This window comes from Eptesicus fuscus, chromosome 1, assembly GCF_027574615.1.
Source record: "Eptesicus fuscus isolate TK198812 chromosome 1, DD_ASM_mEF_20220401, whole genome shotgun sequence".
Taxonomy (NCBI): Eukaryota; Metazoa; Chordata; class Mammalia; order Chiroptera; family Vespertilionidae; genus Eptesicus; species Eptesicus fuscus.
The window spans coordinates 80359927-80382387 of NC_072473.1; positions in this window are offsets into that span (position 1 = coordinate 80359927).

The window sequence follows — 22461 nt, forward strand, 5'->3', positions numbered from 1 at the left end:
ATTGAATTTAAAGCCCACCCTAATCCAGGACAATCTCATGTGGAGATTCTTACCTTAATTATACCTTCAAAGACCCTAATTTCAACTTAGGTGATTTATTCTGTACTTCTAGTTGGACATATCTTTTGGTAGAACAGTATTCAACCCATTACAAGGTAGCCTAGCTGGGATTCCAATCTAGATTTATCAGACTCCAAAATTCTGGCTCTTTTCACTAAATGAGGCTGTTTCCACCATACAGCCTTATGCCTTTATTTAATTTCCTAAGTAGATTTCCTACTGGGAAGAAGATGCACTGATTGACATAAGTTTGCTTTGTAGTTAATTATGAAGATGAAGTAATAAATTGACATTTTGGTTTCTAAAGCATTACGTTTTGAGTTTAAATTGTATGAAATTTGTCTCCCAGAGCCTAATCACATCCTGGTTAAAACTGACAACATTTAGTTTTGAAACCTGTGAAACTGAGGATTGGATATTGGCTAAGGAACAAGATCTCCTCATGGTATAGGCATCCCATAGTCTACAAGCCATGCCTTTTCTTTACTATTCAAGTGATCACAACATAATGAAGTGCCACAAACATCTGGGTGCACAGAATAATTTCTACTTACTTAAGAGCTTACAGGAACAATTTTGTTTCCACCTCAATGTTATATTTCAAAAAGATTCCTCTGAGTACCTACTCTCACAGTTCTGGAGGTGAGAAATCTGAAGGCCCCATCATCAAGTCACAGAAAAAGAGATGTCTCTAAGAGTTCATTATCACACTGATGAGATTTTATAGAAAAATGGGGATCCAGAAACTTCCTATGTCTCTAAATCAGTTTTGGTTTTGCAGGGCAACTGCCTCACCTAACAGTGTATTAGGAAGAGAATATCCTTAAGGATGTGTTTCTCAGATTTTGGTTAGTCTGTGGACCACCACCCATAGTAGTGGTCCACTGAATGCCACCAGGGAGCTTGTTAAAAATGCCAATTTCCTGGCTGTTGCACCAGGCTTCCTGAATTACTATTTCTAAAGATGGGGTCTAGGTGAGTTTTAAAACAAACCTGAAATAATTCTGATATATAATCAGGTTTGAGAGCCACTGCATTCTGGTAAAATCAGGCTTCTACAACATTGAAATACAGATTAAACTCCAAATGTTCATTTGCAGTTCCAGCCAATAACCAATTACAATATTGTATTCTTACAGCATGATTCGTAGGTTTTAGTTCATGTGACAATATCATTTTTATGGCTTGATTTAAATCTAAGCAGTTATGGCAAGATATCTTAATCCCTCTCTCTTGAGACAATTTATGTAATAACTTTTGAGGAGAATGCAATAACCTCTCCCTAATATCTTAATTTGGTCTCTAAGGTTTCTTTCGGCTCCAACTTTCTGATTATATGAACGTTCCTAGGGCTTCAAATCTGTTTGTGACAAATACATTGCTTGTTACAATATAAGCCTATTTACCTTCTTCCAGGCAACAAATTTTTTAAGAAGACTGGTTGCCTGTAATTTTCCTGAATTTTTAAATACCGAATGATTTCTCATCATATTGTTGTGAAATAGTGAGAAAATATATGTGAAATGCCCAGCACAGTGCTTGACTCAAGGAAGTAGTTAATAAATGTTCATCTGCTTCCAGTGCATTTTCACAGTAATATCTCTTGAATTATTGAAGATATAAGATCAGAGAACTGCTGCTGAATGAAAACTAGGGAATCAGATGTATTTCTATATTGACAATATTGGGGATTTTGGCTGTAGGGGAACTGGACAGAACCCAAGTCTCCAAGGGCTGGCTCAGCTGCAGCACAGTGAGATGGTCTGGGGAGTGTGGGTTCCTGCCATGCACCCTGTCTTAGAGAAGGCTACAGTGAGGTTTTGGCTTAACACTCACCTTTCAATCCCCAACATGCTTCCTAAGTTACTATTTCTCAAAGTGTGTTCCAAGAAGTATTAGTCCCTGGGGATGAACTTTGATAATATTTCACAAAAACCCCATGAACAAGCAAAGTTGTAAACCACTGGATTAGTCAAATGTGGTTTCCCAACTGTAAGAATGTTCAGAGTCCTTAACATGTTAACAGGCAAGCACATCTCCAAGAGAGGGATGGGGGACACAGGGTTTTCTAAGTTTTATGACTTCATTCACAGGGATGGTGGTGATGGGCTAGTGCAGTGGTCGGCAAACTCATTAGTCAACAGAGCCAAATATCAATAGTACAACGATTGAAATTTCTTTTGAGAGCCAAATTTTTTAAACTTAAACTTCTTCTAAAGCCACTTCTTCAAAATAGACTTGCCCAGACCGTGGTATTTTGTGGAAGAGCCACACTCAAGGGGCCAAAGAGCTGCATGTGGCTCGCGAGCCGCAGTTTGCCGACCACGGGGCTAGTGGTTCTGAGGAACACAATTGTGAGAACGCTGCTCCAAGGTCACTGGTGCCCTACTACTTGCTAACAGGAACAAACATATTTTAGCCCTTATATGACAAAAGTAACACAAGAAAAACTATGTGCTGAACTGTACTGTTCCTCAGCCCCCATGTGTCCTCACTTTCTTTTTTGTACAGCTTAGATTCTATGTACATCATTATGTTTACTCTTTTGAATATACCCTAGCCTCCTTTTCTCCTCTCTGCCCTCATCATATTTGAGTGACAGACATCTAATCTTGAATAAATCGTACTCTGTCTATTCCAAACCTATCCCAGTATGCTGACTAGTTTCACCTTAGATTCAAGGCACTAACCTCAAGTGGGCCCTTAGTGTTACCCTTCAGTTTCACTATGTTTTCTTCATCCAGTTATTCTCAAGCTCTCCTGGATGGCTGTTTTACATCTTCCCTTTCCTCAAAGTTCCAACACTCCTTCTCAAATGCTGACTTTGCATCCTATTTCACTGAGAGAATAGAAGCAGTCAGAAGAGAACAATTGCATACTCCCTCCACTGTATCTACAAACCTACTTGTATCTGTATCCACATACCCTGCCCTTCCTCTTGTAACTATGAACGAACTGTGTAATTCCACTGAAAGACCCTTTCACTTGTGTACTAGATCTTGTTTCTTTTGGCCTAATCAAGGTAAGCGCTCTAGTCATTTCTTCCTCTCTGTGACATCAGTAATTTTTCTCTCACTATACTAATATCTCCAATGTTAAGAAAAAACCAAACTATTCTCTTCACCTGAGTTACAGTCCCATTTCTCTTTCTCATGAGAGCAAACTTTCTAGGTTTGTCTCTCTTTATTAGCTCTAATTTCTCTCCTCCCATTCTCTCTTGAATTCTCTCCAATTAGGCTTTTGCCATCATCACTCCACCAAAATGGTTCATGTCAAGGTCAACAATATCTTCTCAGTTAAACCTTATGCTCACTTTTATATTTCATTTTATTTGACCCAATAGTGGCATTTGACACAGTTGATCACTCCCTCCTTGAAATACTTTTTTTCACTTGGCTTCTGGGTCACCACACATTCTTGGTTCTCCTCCTACTTCACTGTCTACTCTCTGACCTCAACTCTTACTCTTCCCCTTGATTACTCAGTTCTGGCCAAATGGCTTTCTTACTATTTCTCAGAAACTCCAAGATAGCTCCCAATGGGGCTTTGCTGTTCCCTCTGACTGAAATGTTCTTTCTCCTGACAGGCTTACTCACTTGCTTCCTTCGGATCTTTGTGGAAATGACATCTTACCAGTGATATTTCCTTAACCACCTTGTTTAAAATTGCAACTCCCTGAATGCTTCCAGGTTGTTTTTCTCCATAACACTTCTCTGATATATTAATATTTTCTCACTTATTCATTGTTTATTTCCACACTAGAATGTAAGCTTCAAGAGTGCAGAGATTTTGTTTTGTCATTGTTATAGCCCTAGTGCCTAACACAGAGCCTGACAAATAATATGTGCTCAATAAATATCTTTGAAATAAAGAATGACTATAAGTGCAATGAGTCTAAGTGTTCTTAGACTCCTAATATCTTCAGGTGGGGAGAGATCACCTTCATCATCTAAAGCAACCTCCTAAAAGTGCAGGAGTCCTCAATACATTCCCGGTAATGTACTTAGTGTTTGCATAAGGCCTTCCACGAAGCTCCATATAGTCTGAAGCAAAATGCTCCATAACTGGAGCTATTTAATTCCTATAAAGATATTTGCTAACGGTCCTTTTCTGATACCTAATATTTTTTGAATAGGCATTAGATATATATGATACAAAATACCAAATGTTCACAAGGCAATTAGCAAAAAGTATATTCCTCCTCCTACCACCCTATTTTTTTTTTAAATGTTATCTTTATTGTCTGTGTCCATGGGATACCACCCTATTCTAAGCCACCCTTTATTTTTACCAAAATTTTTGCACAAGTCCTTTAGAAACATAAGTCAGATCATGCCACTCCTCTGCTAAAACTAGACCAAGGCATCTAATTTCTCTCAAATAAAAGCTAAAGTTTCCCTCTGCCCCCAGCCACCAAGTTCCCTTCCTTGAGGCAATCACATTTACTAGTTTATTGTGTATTTTTCTAAAGGTAGCCTATATATTATATATACATATCTGTGTGTATAATCTTTTAAAAAATACTTTATACCTCTCTTTTTTTCTCACTTGATGTCTATGCCATTTTCTTTTATGGCTGCATAGTTATCTATTGCATGGCAGTTATGTTCTCAGGGATTCGTAGCCTGGAGTCCATGTATGGGCTATATAGGACTATGATTCTACTGAAACTCCATGTGGATATTTCTGTGCATGTGTATAGGTACATCTTCCATCAGAAAGGGCCCATAACTTTCATCAGATTAAAAGGGGCCTGAAGACCAAAACAGTTCGGAATCACTATTATGCGTCTAAATTTGCCTTCCTGCAACTTACAACCCTTGGTCCTAATTCTGCTATTTAGAGCAGTTTTGTTAGAACCTGGTACACAGAGGAGATACAGAAAATATTTGTCAAATGAATGAAAGAACAACACAAGGTGAATCTATTCCCTCTTCTCTATGTTAGCTTTTGGTTGGCTTGAAGAAAACCATTGAGTCCTTCTAAGTCATCTCTTTTCCAAGGCTTAATGGATTAGTTCCCTTAACTCTGAATTTGACATAGTTTCTAAACCCATATGCTTTGCTCTCCCCCTGGACAAGCTCTAATGTGGACTTTCCCCTGAAATTACTTCAGGAGCAAGTAGATAATAAAAAAGTTGAAGTAGACCAGGTTGGAGACAATGGCAAGTGGTGGGACCTGTGGAGTCCACTTAGTTGTCTAAAGATACTCACATTCAAACTCAAGACAAAAGACATTTTCAGACCAATCTTGTACCATGGGCTGGCAGTTTGCAAATCTTAAAATTTTGGTACTCATATAGCTTGTCAATATTTCTTTCACACCTTCCACACTCTATCACCTCACTTTTGTCCTCCCCATAAACCCAACAATTTAGTCACGTTAAACTATTCTCTACTTATCACATACCCCTTATAATTTCTTGCTCTTATTCCTTTACCCAAGTCACTCTCTCTGCATAAAATACTTATGTGGAATATTCGCTATTTGCCTGTCCAGATCCACTTTTTAAAAAATAGACTTTATTTTTAGAGCAGTTTTAGATTCATAGAAAAATTGAGAGGAATGTACAGGGAGTTCCTATAGACTCCCTACAAATCCACTTTTCACCCTTCTCCATTCTTTCTGTATCCCCAGAGGTTGACCTCTTTATGGACTATATTTACTGCCTTCCTTGTCCTTTGGATTCTTGTTGGGTATGGCCAATGGGAGGCATTGGATTGGAAATCAAAAGCAGGTTAAAGTCTGGATATTTATTCTTCTGGCTTCCTCTATGTGTAGTGTCAGCAGTTTGGTTGAGTCCTTCTGGAAGGATATACTGCAAGCCACATACATTTTTGGCAGTTATGTTCAATACCTACACCTACTCTCTGGATTCTGGTAACTGCTGCCTTAGGGTTCTGGTAATTTGGCCCTTCAGGTCTAAACGTTATAAAGGCTCCCTGGGGTGCTTCACCATCCTTTGTTGGGTTTCCTTAAAACTGATCACATTGTTTTTAAATAGTCCCTCATTAAACTCCTCATGTTCCCTGTGTGAGTGTGCCATTGTGTTCCTACTGGACCTTTGACTGTTACCATGCCCTTTCCTCTCTTGTTTACTTGGTAAACTTCTGTTCAAGCCCCAGCAACTCTGTGAGGCTTCTCAGAGTGCCTTTCCCTCCAAGAAAGTTAGCTCTCTTCCCACCTCCTTGAGAACATTTCTTACAGCACCTTGTGTTTATTTATTTATTTTTAAAATCTTTATTATTGAAAGTATTACATGTGTCCCCTTATATGCCCATTGACCTCATCTAGCCCCCCTCTGTCCCACACCCTAGGCCTTCAACACTCCATTGTCTGTGTCAATGGGTTATGCATATATGCATACAAGTTCTTTGGTTGATCCCTTCACACCCACCCACCCTCCCCTGCCTTCCATCTGAGATTCTGCACTCTGTTCCATGCTTCTAAGTTTCTGGGTCTATTTTGTTTATCAGTTATTATTGTTCATTAGATTCCACATATGAGTGAGATCATGTGATACTTGTCTTTTTCTGACTGGCTTATTTTACTTAGCATAATACACTCCAAGTCCCTCCATGCTGTGTCAAAGGGTAAGAGAGATATTTCTTTCTTACTGCTCTATAATATTCCATGGTGTAAATGTACAACAACCTTTTATTCACTTATCTACTAATGGGCACTTAGGCTGTTTGCAAATTTTAGCTATTGTAAATTGCACTGCTATGAACATAGGGGTGCATATATTCTTTCTGATTGGTGATTTGGGGATCTTAGGATATATTCCTAGAAGTGGGATCACTGGGTCAAATGGCAGTTCATATTGAATTTTTTAAAGAAAACTCCATACTATTTTACATAATGGTTGTACCAGTCTGCATTCCCACCAGCAGTGTACTATGGTTCCCTTTTCTCCACATCCTCACCAGCACTTGTCATTTGTTGATGGTAGCCATTCTGACAGGTGAGAGGTGATACCTCATTGTCACTTTAATTTGCATCTCTCTGATGATCAGTGACTGAGCATTTTTCATATGTCTCTTGGTCTTGTGTATGTCTTCTTTGGAGAAGTGCCTATTTAGGTCCTTTGCCCATTTTTAAATTGGATTGTTTGTCTTCCATTTATTAAATTGTATGAGTTCCTTATATATTTTGGATACTAAACTTTTATCAGATGTATCAACTATGTTATCCCATACAGAGGGCCACCTTTTCATATTGTTGATGACTTCTTTTGCTGTGCAGAAGTTTTTTATTTTGATGTAGTTCCATTTGTTTATTTTTTCTTTAGTTTCCTTTGCTCTAGAAGATGTATCTATAAATATATTGCACTGTGAGATGTCCGAGATTTTGAACTTATGGTTTCTTCTAGGATTTTTATGGTTTCATGACTTACATTGAAGTCTTTTATCCAATTTTGAGTTTATTCTTGTGTATAATGTAAGTTAGTGGTCTAGTTTCATTTTTTTTCATGTATCTGTCCAATTTTCCCAGCACCATTTATTAAGAGACTGTCTTCACTCCATTGTATGCTCTTGCCTTCTTTGTCAAATATTAATTGAGTGTAATGGCTTGGGTTGATTTCTGGGGTCTCTGTCGGTTACATTGATCTATATGCCTGTTCTTGTGCCAGTACCAGACTGTTCTGATTACAATGGCTTTGTAGTATAACTTGATATCTGGTGTTGTGATCCCTCCAACTTCTTCCTTCTTTCTCAAGGTTGCTGTGACTATTCAACATCTTTTTTGGTTCCATATATATATTTTTGGAATATTTGTCCTAGATCTGTAAAATATTCCATTGGTATTTTAATAGGTATTGCATTGAATCTATAGATTGCTTTGGGTAATATGGACATTTTAATGATGTTCGTTCTACCAATGCATGAACATAGTGTACTCTTCTACTTTTTTATATCTTACTCTATCTCTTTTTCAATGTCCTGTAGTTTTGGAAGTACAGGTCTTGAACCTCTTTTGTTAAGTTTATTCCTAAGTATCTTAATTTTTTTGTTGCAGTGATAAATGGGATTTTTAAAATTTCTCTTTCTGAGAATTCACTATTGGTGTATAAAAATGCTATGGATTTTTGGGTGTTAATTTTGTATCCTGCTAAGTTGCCAAATTTATTTATTAAATCTAGTAGTTTTTTGGTGCAGTCTTTATGGTTTTCTATGCATAATATAATGTCATCTGCGAATAAGGAAGGTTTTACTTCTTCCTTTCCAATTTGGATGCATTTTATATTTTCTTCTTGTCTGATCAGTGCAGCTAGGCTTCCAGTACTATGTTGGAGAAGAGTGGTAAAAGCGGACATCCATGTCTCATTCCTGTTCTTAAGGGAAATGATTTTAGCTTTCACCCATTGAATATGATGTTGCCTGTAGGGTTGTCATATATGACCTTTATTATGTTGATGTATGATCCCTCTATTCCCATTTGCTGAGAGTTTTTATCAAAATGGGTGTTGGATTTTGTCCAAGGCTTTTTCTGCATCAAATGATATGATCATGTGATTGTTGTCTTTCAATTTATTTATGTGATATATCAGATTTATTGATTTGTGAATACTGTATCAGCCTTGCATCCCTGGAATAATTCCCACTTGGTCATGGTGTATGAACTTTTTAATATATTGCTGAATGTGATTTGCTAATATTTTGTTGAGGATTTTAGCATCTATGTTCATCAGGGATATTAGCCTGTAATTCTCTTTCTTTGTAGTGTCATTATCTTGTTTTGGAATTAGGATAATGCTGGTCTCATAAAAGAGCTTGGAAATATTCCTTACTCTTGGATATTTTGGAATTTTGGAATAGTATGAGGAGTATAGATGGTAGCTCTTCTTTGAATGTTTGTTAAAACTCCTCTGTGAAGTCATCTGGACCAGGGTGTGTTTTTGTTTCCAGGAGGTTTTTTTTTTTTTTTTTTAATTACTGCTTCAATTTCATCAATTGTTTTTGGCCTATTCAGGTTTCCTGTTCCTTCCTGGTTCAGTTTTGAAGATTATATTTTTCTAGAAATTTGTCCATTTCATCCACATTGTCTGTGTTTTCATATAGTTGTTCACAGTATTTTCTTACAATCCTTTGTATTTCTGTGGTGTCAGTTGTTACTTCTCTGCTTTTGTTTCTGATTTTATTTATTTTTGTCCTCTTTCTTTATTTCTTGATGAATCTGGCTAATGGTTCATCAATCTTGTTCATCTTTTCAAAGAACCAGCTCTTGGTTTCATTGATTTTTTTGTATTGTTGTTTTAGCCACCATGTCATTTATTCCTGCTCTAATCTTTATTATTTTCTTCATTCCATTTCCTCTGGGCTTTTCTTGTTGTTCTCTTTCTAACTCTTTAAGTTGTAGGGTTAAATCATGGTTTTTTTTTCATTTTTTTATTGATTAAGATATTACATGTGTCTATATTTCCCCATTGCCCCACCACCCCACTCCCATACATGTCTTCACCCCCCCAGGGTCTTATGTCCATTGGTTATGTTTATATGCATGCATACAAGTCCTTTGATTGATCTCTTACCTCCCCACCCAGCCTTCCCACTGTAATTTGACAATCTGTACAATGCTTCTCTGCCTCTGTATCTATCTTTTTGTTCATCAGGTTATAATGTTCTTTATTATCCATAAATGAGTGAGATCATGTGGTATTTTTCTTTCACTGACTGGCTTATTTCACTTAGCATAATGCTATCCAGTTCCATCCATGCTGCTGCAAATGGTAAGAATTCCTTCATTTTTAAAGCAGCGTAGTATTCCATTGTGTAGATGTACCATAGTTTTCTAATCAAGTCATCTGCTGATGGGCACTTAGGCTGTTTCCAAATATTAACTATGGTAAATTGTGCCACTATGAACATTAGGGTGCATATATCCTTTCTGATTCATGTTTCTAGTTTCTTGGGATATATTCCTAGAAGTGGAATCACTGCGTCAAATGGGAGTTCCATTTTTATTTTTTTATTTTTTTAATTGAGGTATTATATGTGTACATATCTTACCATTACCCCCCCCACCCCCCACCCATACATGCCCTCACCCCCCAGAGTTTTGCGTCCATTGTTTATGCTTATATGCATGCATACAAGCCCTTCGTTTGATTTCATATCTCCCCCACCTCTCCCTAACTTTCCCCCTGTAATTTGAAAGTCTGTTTGATGCTTTACTGTCTCTGTATCTATCTTTTTGTTCATCACTTTATAATGTTCTTTACTATCCCTAAATGAGTGAGATCATGTGGTATTTTTCTTTCATTGACTGGCTTATTTCACTTAGCATAATGTTCTCCAATTCCATCCAGGTTGCTGCAAATGATGAGAATTCCTTCTTTTTTATGGCAGCATAGTATTCCATTGTGTAGATGTACCACAGTTTTCTGATCCAGTCATCTGCTGATGAGCACCTAGGCTGTTTCCAAATCTTAGCTATTGTAAATTGTGCTGCTATTAACATAGTGGTGCATATATCCTTTCTGATTGGTGTTTCTAGTTTCTTCGGATATATTCCCAGGAATGGGATTACTGGGTCAAATGGGAGTTCCATTTTCAGTTTTTTGAGGAAACTCCATACTGTTCTCCACAGTGGCTGCACCAGTCTGCATTCCCACCAGCAGTGCATGAGGGTTCCTTTTTCTCCGCATCCTCACCAACACTTGTCGTTTGTTGATTTGTTGATGATAGCCATTCTGACAGGTGTGAGATGGTACCACATTTTCTTTTTGATTTGCATCGCTCGGATGATTAGTGACTTTGAGCATGTTTTCATATGCCTCTGGGCCTTCCTTATGTCCTCTTTTGAAAAGTATCTATTTAGGTCCGTTGCCCATTTTTTGATTGGGTTGTTTATCTTCCTTTTGTTAAGTTGTATGAGTTCCCTGTAAATGTTGGAATTAAACCCTTATTGGAGATAACATTGGCAAATATGTTCTCCCATGAAGTGGGCTTTCTTGTTTTGTTGATGGTTTCTTTTGCTGTGCAGAAGCTTTTTATTTTGATGTAGTCTCATTTGTTTATTTTCTCTTTACTTTCTATTGCCCTAGGAGCTGTATCGGTGAAGATATTGCTTTGGCAAATGTCTGAGTTTCTGCTGCCTGTGTATTTCTCTAGTATTTTTTATGGTTTCCTGTCTTACATTTAAGTCCTTTATCCATTTTGAGTTTATTTTTGTGTATGGTGTAAGTTGGTGGTCTAGTTTCATTTTTTGCATGTATCTATCCAATTTTCCCAACACCATTTATTGAAGAGACTGTCTTGACTCCATTGTATGCTCTTTCCTCCTTTGTCAAATACTAATTAAGCATAGTGGTTTGGGTCGATATCTGGATTCTCTATTCTATTCCATTGGTCTATATGTCTGTTCTTATGCCAGTACCAGGCAGTTTGGGAACAGTGGCTTTGTAATACAGCTTAATATCTGGTATTGAGATCCCTCCTATGTTGCTCTTCATTCTCAGGATTGCTACAGCTATTCAAGGTCTCTTTTTATTCCAGATGAATTTTTGGAGAGTTCTTTCTAGGTCTGTGAAATATGCTGTTGGTATTTTAATGGGGAGTGCATTGAATCTATAGATTGCTTTGGGTAGTATGGACATTTTAATAATGTTGATTCTACCAATCCATGAACACGGTATGCTCTTCCATCTATTTATGTCTTCCTCTATCTCTTTGTCAATGTCCTGTAGTTTTCTGAGTAGAGGTCTTTTATCTCCTTAGTTAAGTTTATTCCTAGGTATCTTAATTTTTTTTGGTGCGATAGTAAGTGGGATTGTTTTCTTAGTCTCTCTTTCTGTAAGTTCACTGTTGGTGTATAGAAATGCCATAGATTTCTTGGCAGTAATTTTGTATCCTGCTACATTGCCAAATTCATTTATTAAGTTTAATAATTTTTTATGGAGTCTTTAGGGTTTTCTATGTACAGTATCATGTCATCTGCGAATAATGACAATTTTACTTCTTCTTTTCCAATTTGGATGCCCTTTATTTCTTCTTCTTGCCTGATTGCTGTGGCTATGTTGAACAGGAGTGGTGAAAGTGGGCATCCCTGTCTAGAGTTCCTGTTCTTAGTGGAAATGGTTTTATTTTTTTCCCATTAAGTATAATGTTGGCTGTAGGTTTGTCACATAAGGCTTTTATGATGTTGAGGTATGATCCCTCTATTCCCACTTTGCTGAGCATTTTTATCAGAAAAGTGGATTTTGTCAAATGCCTTTTCTGCATCAATTGATATGATTATGTGATTTTTGTCTCTCACTTTGTTTATGTGATGTATCACATTTATTGTTTTGAGAATATTGTACCAGCCTTGCATCCCTGGAATAATTTCCACTTGATCATGGTGTATGATCTTTCTAATGTAATGCTGGATTCGGTTTGCTAGAATTTTGTTGAGGATTTTAGCTTCTATATTCATCAGGGATATTGGCCTGTAATTCTCTTTCTTTGTGGTGTCTTTATCTGGTTTTGGGATTAGGGTAATGCTGCCTTCATAGAAGAGCTTGGAAGTGTTCCTTCCTCTTAAATTTTTGGAATAGTCTGAGAAGTATTGGTTTTAGTTCTTCCTTGAATGTTCGGTAAAACTCCCCTGTGAAGCTATCTGGTCCAGGGCCTTTGTTTGCTGGAAGCTTTTTGATTACTGTTTCAATTTCATCAGTAGTTATCAGCCTATTTAGGTTTTTTGAATCTTCTTGGTTGAGTTATGGAAGCTTGTATTTTTCTAGGAATGTGTCCATTTTGTCGAGGTTGTTCAGTTTGTTGGAGTAGAGTTGTTGATAGTTTCCTTTTTTTTTTTTTACAATCTTTTGTATATCTGTGGGGTCAGTTGTTACATCACCTCTTTCATTTCTGATTTTGTTTATTTGGACCCTTTCTCTTTGTTTTTTGGTGAGCCTGGCTAGAGGTTCATCAGTGTTGTTTATCCTTTCAAAGAACCAGCTCTTGGTTTCATTGATCTTATGTATTATTTTTTTGGTCTCCATGTCATTTATTTCTTCTCTGATCTTTATTATCTCCTTCCTTCTGGTTATTGTGGGCTTTTCTTATTTCTCTCTTTCTAGTTACTTAAGTTGCAAGGTTAGATAATTTATTACCATTTTTTCTTGTTTTTTGAGGTAGGCTTGTAGAGCTATGAACTTCCCTTTCAGGACTGTTTTCATTGTGTTGCATAGATTTTGGATTGTTGTGTTTTCATCGTCATTTGTTTCCAGGATGCTTTTAATTTCTTCTTTGATCTCTTGTGTAACCCAATCATTGTTTAATAGCATGCTATTTAGCCTCCAAGTGTTTGATTTTTTTCATTGTTTTTATTGTAGTTGATTTCTAGTTTTATGCCATTATGATCTGAGAAGATGCTTGTTATGATTTTTACCTTCTTGAATTTGCAGAGACTTTACCTGTGTCCTAATATGTGGTCTGTCTTTGAAAATATTCCATGTGCACTCGTGAAGAATGTATATTCTGTAGCTTTGGGGAAAAATGTTCTAAAGATGTCAATTAAGTCCATCTGATCTAGTGAGTCATTTAGGATTGCTGTTTCTTTGCTGATTTTCTGTTTAGATGTTTTATCCATTGGTGTCAGTGGGGTATTAAAGTCACCTACTATGACTGTGTTGTCATCAATCTCTCCCTTGATATCTTCCAGAAGTTGTTTTATGTATTTGGGTGCTCCTGTATTGGGTGCATATATGTTTACCAGAGTTATATCTTCTTGTTGAATTGCTCCCTTTCATATTATATAGTGGCCTTCCTTATCTCTTGTTATGGCTTTTACTTTGTGGACTATTTTGTCAGATATAAGTATTGCAACCCCAGATTTTTTCTCATTACCATTTGCCTGAAAAATGTTTTTCCACCCCTTCACTCTCAGTCTGTGTGAATCTTTTGTTTTGAGGTTGGTCTCTTGCAGACAGCAAATATATGGGTCATATTTTCTTATCCATTCAGCTACCCTATGTCTTTTCATTGGAGCATTTAATTCATTTACATTTAATGTTATTATTGATAAGTACTTATTTGTTGTCATATTTTTCCTTAATGTTTGTGTTTCTTCTAGCCTTTCTGTTTCTTCTTTTTACAGCTGTCCCTTTAGCATTTCTTGCATTGCTGCCTTGGTAGTGATAAACTCTCTTAGCCAATTTTTGTCTGTGAAGCTCCTGATTCCATCTTCAATTTTGAATGATAGCCTTGCTGGGTATAGTATTCTTGGGTTCAGTCCCTTGTTTTGCATCACTTTGTAAATTTCATTCCATTCCCTTCTGACCTGGAGTGTTTCTGTTGAGAAATCCATTGATATTCTAATGGGAGATCCCTTGTACATAACTTTCTGTCTCTCTCTGGCAGCCTTTAAGATTCTTACTTTGTCATTAATGTTTGCCAATTTAATTATGATGTGTCTTGGTGTTGGTCTTTTGGGATTCATCTTGTTTGGGACTGTATGTGCTTCTTGGACTTGCATAGTTTTTTTCTTGCCAATATCAGGGAAGTTTTCTGTCAGTTTCTTCAAACAAGTTTTCTATACTTTGCTCAGTTTCCTCTCCTTCTGGTCCCCCTATTATGAGAATGTTGTTTCATTTTGTGTTGCCCCAAAGCTCCCTTAGGCTCTCCTCTTGCTTTTTAAGTCTTCTTTCCAGTTGCTGCTGTGTTTGTGTATTTTTTCCTACCTTGTCTTCTAATTTGCTGATGCGGTCCTCAGCCTCTTCTAGTCTACTGTTTAAACCTTCCATTTTGTTCTTTATTGCAGCTATGTTGTTCTTCATCTGCTCTTGGTTCCTTTTCATGTTGGTGACATTCTCATTCAGCTCCTTATAATTCTCATTGAGTTATGTGTATTTGTCATCCAGCCATTTGAACATCCTTATAACCATTACTCTGAATTCTTCCTCTGGTATGTTGCTAGCCTCAATTTCATTTAACTCCCTTTCTGGTGATTCCTCTTTTTCTTTCCTTTGGAGATTGCTTTTTTGTCTTCCCATGTTTTGCTGTAATGTTTTAATTGTAGATTCGATTGATTTGCTACCCACGGTCTTTTGGCGATGGTGCTACTGGTGTGATCTCTCAGGTCTCCTGGGCTTGGTAATCTAGTGTTGCTCCATACTTGAGCTATTTGGGTTCTCTTGATGTAGGCCTGTGAGCTGGAAAGGCGCAACTACGGTGTCTAGAAGTCAGCAGCCATGGAGGAGGGTGTCCCCATTTTTGCTGTCTTGCACCCTTGATTGAAATCACGTGTGCCCAGCAGGGACTCACAGTGGCCCCCCGGGATAATGGGTAATGGGGCTCTGGGGGCCTGTGCTCTGGAAAGGTGTGACTGTGGTGTCCAGAGTTCTGTAGTTGTGGGGTGGGCAGATTCAGCTTTTGCTGCTGCACCTCTGGTGGATAGACGAGCACTCCCAGTGGTGGCTCACAAGGGCACCCATTGTGCGTTTGCCAGGGAGGGGCACTGAAGCACTCTTAAGGGCCCTGGTCCTAAAGCCACATAATTGAGGCATCTGTGGGCAGGTTTCCAGGATGAGTGAATTCAGAATTTCTACTGCCAGGGGAAATGCATCTCTGTTTGTCCAAGATCACACCCAGCGAGTGCTCACAGCAGCTCCCATGAGTGCCCTGTGGATAGATGGGCTCAGGGTGCTTGCCTGTTGGAAATGTGCACCTGTGGAGGTGTATTTGCCTGGCAGAGCTCTGATACACTCTGAGGGACTCTGGCACTGAGTTTGAGCATCTGGGGTGACTGTGGGCAGTTATTCAGGAAGAGGGAATTCAGAATTTCTACTGTGGAGCAGCGTGCCCTTGTCTGTGCAGAATCACACCCAGCAGAGTCTCACAACTGCTCCCCAGAGGCCATGTGGATAGATGGGCTCAGGGGGCCAGCCCCTTGGAAATCTGTGACTGTGGAGGTGCGTTTGCCTGTGCAGAGCTCTGACACACTCTGAGGGGCCCTGGCACTGAAGTTGCACAGCTGGGTTGTCTGTGGGCAGTCATTCAGGAAGAGGGAGTTCAGAATTTCTACTGCAGGGCAGCGTGCCCTTGTCTGTACAAAATCACACCCAGTGGGGGCTCCCAGTGGCTCCCAGGCACTGCCTATGGAGTGATGTTCCCTGGATTCCTGCATGCTGGAAACATGCGAATGTGGTGTCCAGATTTCTGCCCCTGGGGAGGGGGAAGTTGCACTTACTGCTGCCAGAGTGGTGCACCTTTGGAGGTGTCGGTACCAGGGTCCATGGGTCTGTGGGTGGGTCAGCAGGATTTTGGCTGGAGTGGCTGCCCGGTTGCAGGCAGTTCCAAGGCCTGTCTGGGTGGTGGTGCTGATGAGTTCCTGGAAAAGGCCATTCTCCCATTCAAGATGGCATGGGCTCTGTGCCCAAGTCCTGCAGTCCAGGGAGTGCCCACAGCAGTGGTAGTCTCTCCCTGTCCAAGAGAGCCAGGTATACCAGCTCCTGCTGCTCCTGCAGGGATTTAACTGTCCCTCACTCACTCACACACTCACCACACACATCCTTTCACCCCCTCACTCACTCACATCCTCTCCCTCACCTCAGTCCTGCCAGCCACCATCTTCAAGTACTCTAAATGGTTTATTATTAATTTTTTTTATTTATTTATTTTTTTTTAGTTAGGCCTGTTGTGCTAGAACTTCCCTCTCAGGACCAGTTTTGCTATGTCCCAGAGATTTTGGGTTGTTGTGTGTTCATTTTTATTTGTTTCCAGAAAAAATTTTTTTTTAAAATATATATTTTATTGATTTTTTACAGAGAGGAAGAGAGAGGGATAGAGAGCTAGAAATATCGATGAGAGAGAAACATCGACCAGCTGCCTCCTGCGCACCCCCTACTGGGGATGTGCCCGCAACCAAGGTACATGCCCCTGACCGGAATCGAACCTGGGACCCTTGAGTCCGCAGGCCGACGCTCTATCCACCGAGCCAAACCGGTTTCGGCCAGAAAATTTTTTATTTATTTCTTGATATTGTTGGTAACCCATTCATTGTTCAATAACATGCTGTTTCGCCTCCATGTGTTTTAATGTTTTTGGGTGTTTTTATTGTAGTTGATTTCTAATTTCATTCCATTGTGATCTTAGAAGATGCTTGATATTATTTCAATCTTCTTGAACTTATTGAGACTTGTTTTGCATCCTAAAATGTGGTCTATCTTTGAGAATGACCTATGTGCACTTGAGAAGAATGTATATTCTGCAGCTTTGGGGAGAAATCTATATACACGGAGTGGCCAGATTATTATGATCTCTGAACGCATAATAATCTGGCCACTCAGTGTATATCCTGTATAATTAAAGGCTAATATGCAAATTGTCCCCTCCACTAGCAGGCAGGCCGGCCAACTGCCCATGTCCCCTCCCCCTGGCCAGGCTGGCCGGACCCCACCCATGCACGAATTCATGCACCGGGCCTCTAATATATATATATATATATATATATATATATACACACACACACACACACACACACACACACACACACACACACACATATACTGAGTGGCCAGATTATTATGCGTTCAGAGATCATAATAATTTGGCCACTCAGTGTATATAAAAGCCAAGTGACTGGAATGACCAGAATGACCAGACGACCAGAATGACTAGAATGACTGGTTGCTATGATGTGCACTGTGGCTGGCCAACTGGCCCAATAGGGGCGGGGCTGGCCGGCCAACCTCCCAAGGCCACCCCTCTGGCCATCCCAGCCCTGATTGCCCCCCCCCCCCCCGATTGGGGCAGACTGGCTGGACCCCACCCATGCACGAATTTGTGCACTGGGCCTCTAGTGTTCTATAAATGTCAATTAAATCTATCTGATCAAATGTGTCATTTAGAGTCATGGTTTCCCTGTTTATTTTTTTGCCTGGAAGATCTATTCAGTGAAATTAGCCGGTGTTAAAGTCCCCTATTATGACTGTATTGCTTTCAATCTCCCCCTTGAAGTCCTCTGGAAGATTTTTATGTAACAGGTGCTCCTATATTAGGTGCATATATGTTTACCAGGATTATATCTTCTTGTTGGATCGATCCCTTTATATTATGTAGTGACCTTTATTGTGTCTTCTGATGGCCTTCATTTTGAAGTCTATTTTGTCCGATATGAGTATTGCTATCACAGCTTTCTTTTTTTTTTTCATTTGCATGGAAATTTTTTCCATCCCTTCACTCTCACCCTGTGTGAGTCTTTTGTTCTGAGGTGCATCTCTTGTGGACAAACATATATTTGGGTCATGTTTTTGTATCCATTCAGCTACCTTATATCATTTGATTGGAGCATTTCATCCATTTACTTTTAAGGTTATTATTGATAGGTACTTACTTATTGCCATTTTAAACCTTTGTGCCTATGTTCCTCTCTCTCTGTTTTTTTTTCTTACTATCACAGCAGTCCCTTTAGCATTTCTTGCAGTGCTGGTTTGGTGGTGATAAACTTCTTTAGCCTTTTTTGTCTGGGAAGTTCTTTATTTCACCATCTATTTTGAATGATAGCGTTGCTGGATATAGTAATCTTGATTTCAGATCCTTGATTTCCATTACCTTGAGTATCTCATACCATTCATGTCTTTCCTGTACTGTTTCTGATGAAAAATCAGATGACAGCATTATGGGAGCTCCTTTGTTGGTAACAATTTGCTTTTCTCTTGCTGCCTTTAAGATTCTCTCTTTGTCTTTAATTTTTGGCATTTTGTTGATGATGTGTCTGGGTGTGGGCCCTTTTGGGTTCTTCTTGCTTGGGACTCTATGCCTCCTGAACTTGTGTGAATTTTTCCTTCACCAGGTTAGGGAAGTTTTCTGCCATTATTTCTTCAAATACCTTATTTAAACCTTGCTCATTTTTTCCCCTTCTGGCACATCTATTATGTTAATATTATTATGTTTTTTATTGTCTCACAGTTCCCTTAAGCTGTCCTCCTGTTTTTTAATTGTGTGGGTTTTTTTTTATTATTTTCTGATTGATTTTTTTTTCTACCTTGTCTTCTAATTCACTGATCCAATCCTTGGCTTTCCCTTATCGGCTGTGTATCCCTTCCATTGTGTTCTTTATTAGTGCTATGTCATTCATCATAGTTAGTATATTTTTTCTCATGCTGTTCAGCATCATTGCCATAATTATTATGCTATTTATGTCTGATAAATTTCTTATCTCTATTTCATTTAACTCTTCTGGAGAATTCTCTTGTTCTTTCATTTTAGGTTTGTTCTTTGTCTCCCCATTTTGGCTGTTTGTTCAGGTTTGAGTGTATAAATTCTGCACATTCTCTAGTGCAGAACAATGTCAGAAGTTGTTTTTTATACACTACAACCCCCATTTTACAAATCCGGAATAAAGTGTTTCACTGATTATCCTGTTTGGAGATATCAGCACTCAACATCCTGTGGCTCCCTCTGCTGGGGCTGGGTGTCTTTGGAAAGGACTACAATGTGAACCAGGGTCTGCTTTTCCTAACCCTGGGCCAGAAGGAGGTCAGGCAAAGACTAAAGCCTCCAGAGATCCACCTTTGACTGAAGATGAATTAATATTGTCTTTATTAGCCCCAGGCTATCAACCACAGGGTGTGATAAGAGTTCTTCCAACAGGGTCTGTCAACTCCGTTCTCCCCAGGCAATAATCTCCTGGATAGCAAAATTCCACTGCCAGATAATTATGTCCTCAGCATTGTGAGGGAATGACTCAGCATAGGAGACATAAGAGACGGGGTGGGGAGGAGGGGCTGCTCTCTGAGCTCTAACCCAGAGCCCCAAACTCTAGGTTTTGCTCACACTGCTCCAGTCCACTCTGTCTTACCTCTGCTGGAGCCCAAGATGAGTGGCTGCACATGAAATTTTGTGCATTGACCCTTTAAATGAATGCCTGCATTTCCAGCCATCTCTCGCTGGCAGACAGAAACCCTGCTACTTTTCACAGCCAAATATTATGTGAGAACCTTTCTCAGTTCTGGTGCTCTGATCTGGGGAGCCCAGATTGGGGATTAGACCCCAGAGTTCTCAGTGGCAACCCCCCACAGCTGAGATATCTCTCTGGAACTTCAGCTGCTGTCTGTGGGAGCCCGACCAGCCTTTGCACGTCTCCACACTTCCTACAGGTCTTTATGTAGTCTCCACTTTTCATCCTTGGTTATCAGGGTTCTCTCCAGCTAGTCTTCAGTTGATTTTTCAGGGTAGTGTTTTTGTATTTTAGTTATATTTCCAGTTTGATCCTGGGAGAGTGTCAGTGTTGCTTTCACTTACACCGATGGCAATTTGGAATCCCAGAATACCTCTCAAACCATTTTGAAGTGAAAAAAATTTTACGTCAAGTCATTTAGGAGCATCTATATTTGAAAAATGTACCATAATTGATTTATTGGACAACTACGTTATTTAAGCAAAACAAATCACAACACAGAGCCTTTGGATAAAATTTAACTCCAAAAATATATATAATTGAATTCAAGGAGCAAGAAAGGAAAATTATTATGCTAACTGTCTGTGGTGCCAGATGGGTACTGTAAATGTCAGGGTGAACACTGTAACATATATAATTGTCTAACCACTATGCTATATACCTTAAACTAATACAAAATAATATTGAATGTAAACATTAATTGTAAAAAAATTAAAATTAATTAGAAAAGGAAGGAAAATCTTCAGATTACAGAAACAAAAAGGAAGTTCAAAATCACAGCAATGAGCATCAACTGAAGTTTCAAAAGTCATGGGGATAATGGGGCCAATTATGTACCTTAGAGGCTGAGATTTGAGTCATTTAAAGGGCTTGGAATTGATTTACAATTGTGCTTTCTGCACAGAACAAGTAGAAGAAAGTTGCCTCATCTATGAATTGAAACCAGGTTTTCCAAATAGCCAAGGGCATAATAATAACAAATCTTATTTAGTACTTACAATGTGCCAGGTACTGTTCTATATCCTTTACATATATTAACTTATTTAATATTCACAAAAACCTTATAAACTAGTTACTATTATAACCTCATTTTACAAATAAGGAATAAAGTTTTTAAGTAATTTGCTTAAGGTCACATTGCTAGGAAGTGACAAATATAAGATTCAGACCTAGGCATATGACTCCAGTGTCCATGCTCTCAACTATTATGTTATCTATATTGCATCACTAGAAAGAAGATATAGGCCATCTTCTCTAGGATGAGGTGGAAGTGAACTCGCCAATAAGAAGTTTAAAATCTAAACCTGAGCTACACATGGTATAATACTCAAATTTATAGTACACACATAGTTTAGAAACTCTGAGCTGAGATGTGAACATAAAAACTGGTCCAGAACTGGGATTGCCATAGAACTCTGGTAGAGGTACATAAAAACTGCCCATGGGGCCATCTCTATAACTTAGAGTCAAATTATCACAGCATAGAAATCCTACAGAAGATAAGTTCACATGGAAAACTATAGAGCACATGAAGAAGCCTACTACAATTAGTTAGTCAGTATGAATGAGAAATGAAAGAATTCAGTTCTAAGGAACTACAGATAATAAAGAAATTTGAACAGACTTTAAAATATTGTATGGTTAAAGGTTTAAAGAGATTTTCAAATGGAAGAGAATGCATGAAACAAGAGAGAGAAAGAGAGAGAGAGAGATTTCTAATAAATTTTAAAAACTCTCTAAACCTATAACTTAAAGAATTAGAAAAAGAACAATAAGAAGCCCAGAGTAAGTACAAGGAAGGAAATAATAAATATCAGAGCAGAAATAAACGACATAGAGACAAAAATAAATACATACAAAAAAGCAATGAAACCTAGAGCTGGTTCTTTGAAAAGATAAACAAGATTGATGAACCTTTAGCCAGACTCATCAAGAAACAGAGAGTATCCAAATAAAATCAGAAATGAAAGAGGTGAAGTAATAACTGACACAATGGAAATACAATGGATTTTAAGAAAATACTATGAACAACTATATGCCAACAAGCTGGACAACCTGGACGAAAGGAAAAAATTCCTAGAAAAATACAATCTTGCAAAACTGAATCAGGAAGAAGCAGAAAGCCTGAATAGACTGATGAACAACCCATAAAATGGAAGCAGTAATAAAAAAACTGCCACCAAACAAAATCCCTGGTGCGAATGGCTTCACAGGGGAGTTTTACCAAATATTCAAAGAAGAACTAACACCTATCCTCCTCAAACTATTAAAAAAAAAATCCAAGAGGAGGGAACACTTTTAAGCTCTTCTTATAAGATCAGCTTTAGAGCGCAGGGGGAAGTATAAGAAAGAAAGGCAAAGGATGCAGTGGAAAAAGAGACAGAATGGAATAGGCAATGTACACTGGAATAAGCATAAAAAACCTTAGTCCTAAAGCAAAATAAAGCAGTCAGAGAAAGATAAATATCACATGATCTCACTCATTTGAGGAATATAATGAACATTATAAACTAATGAACA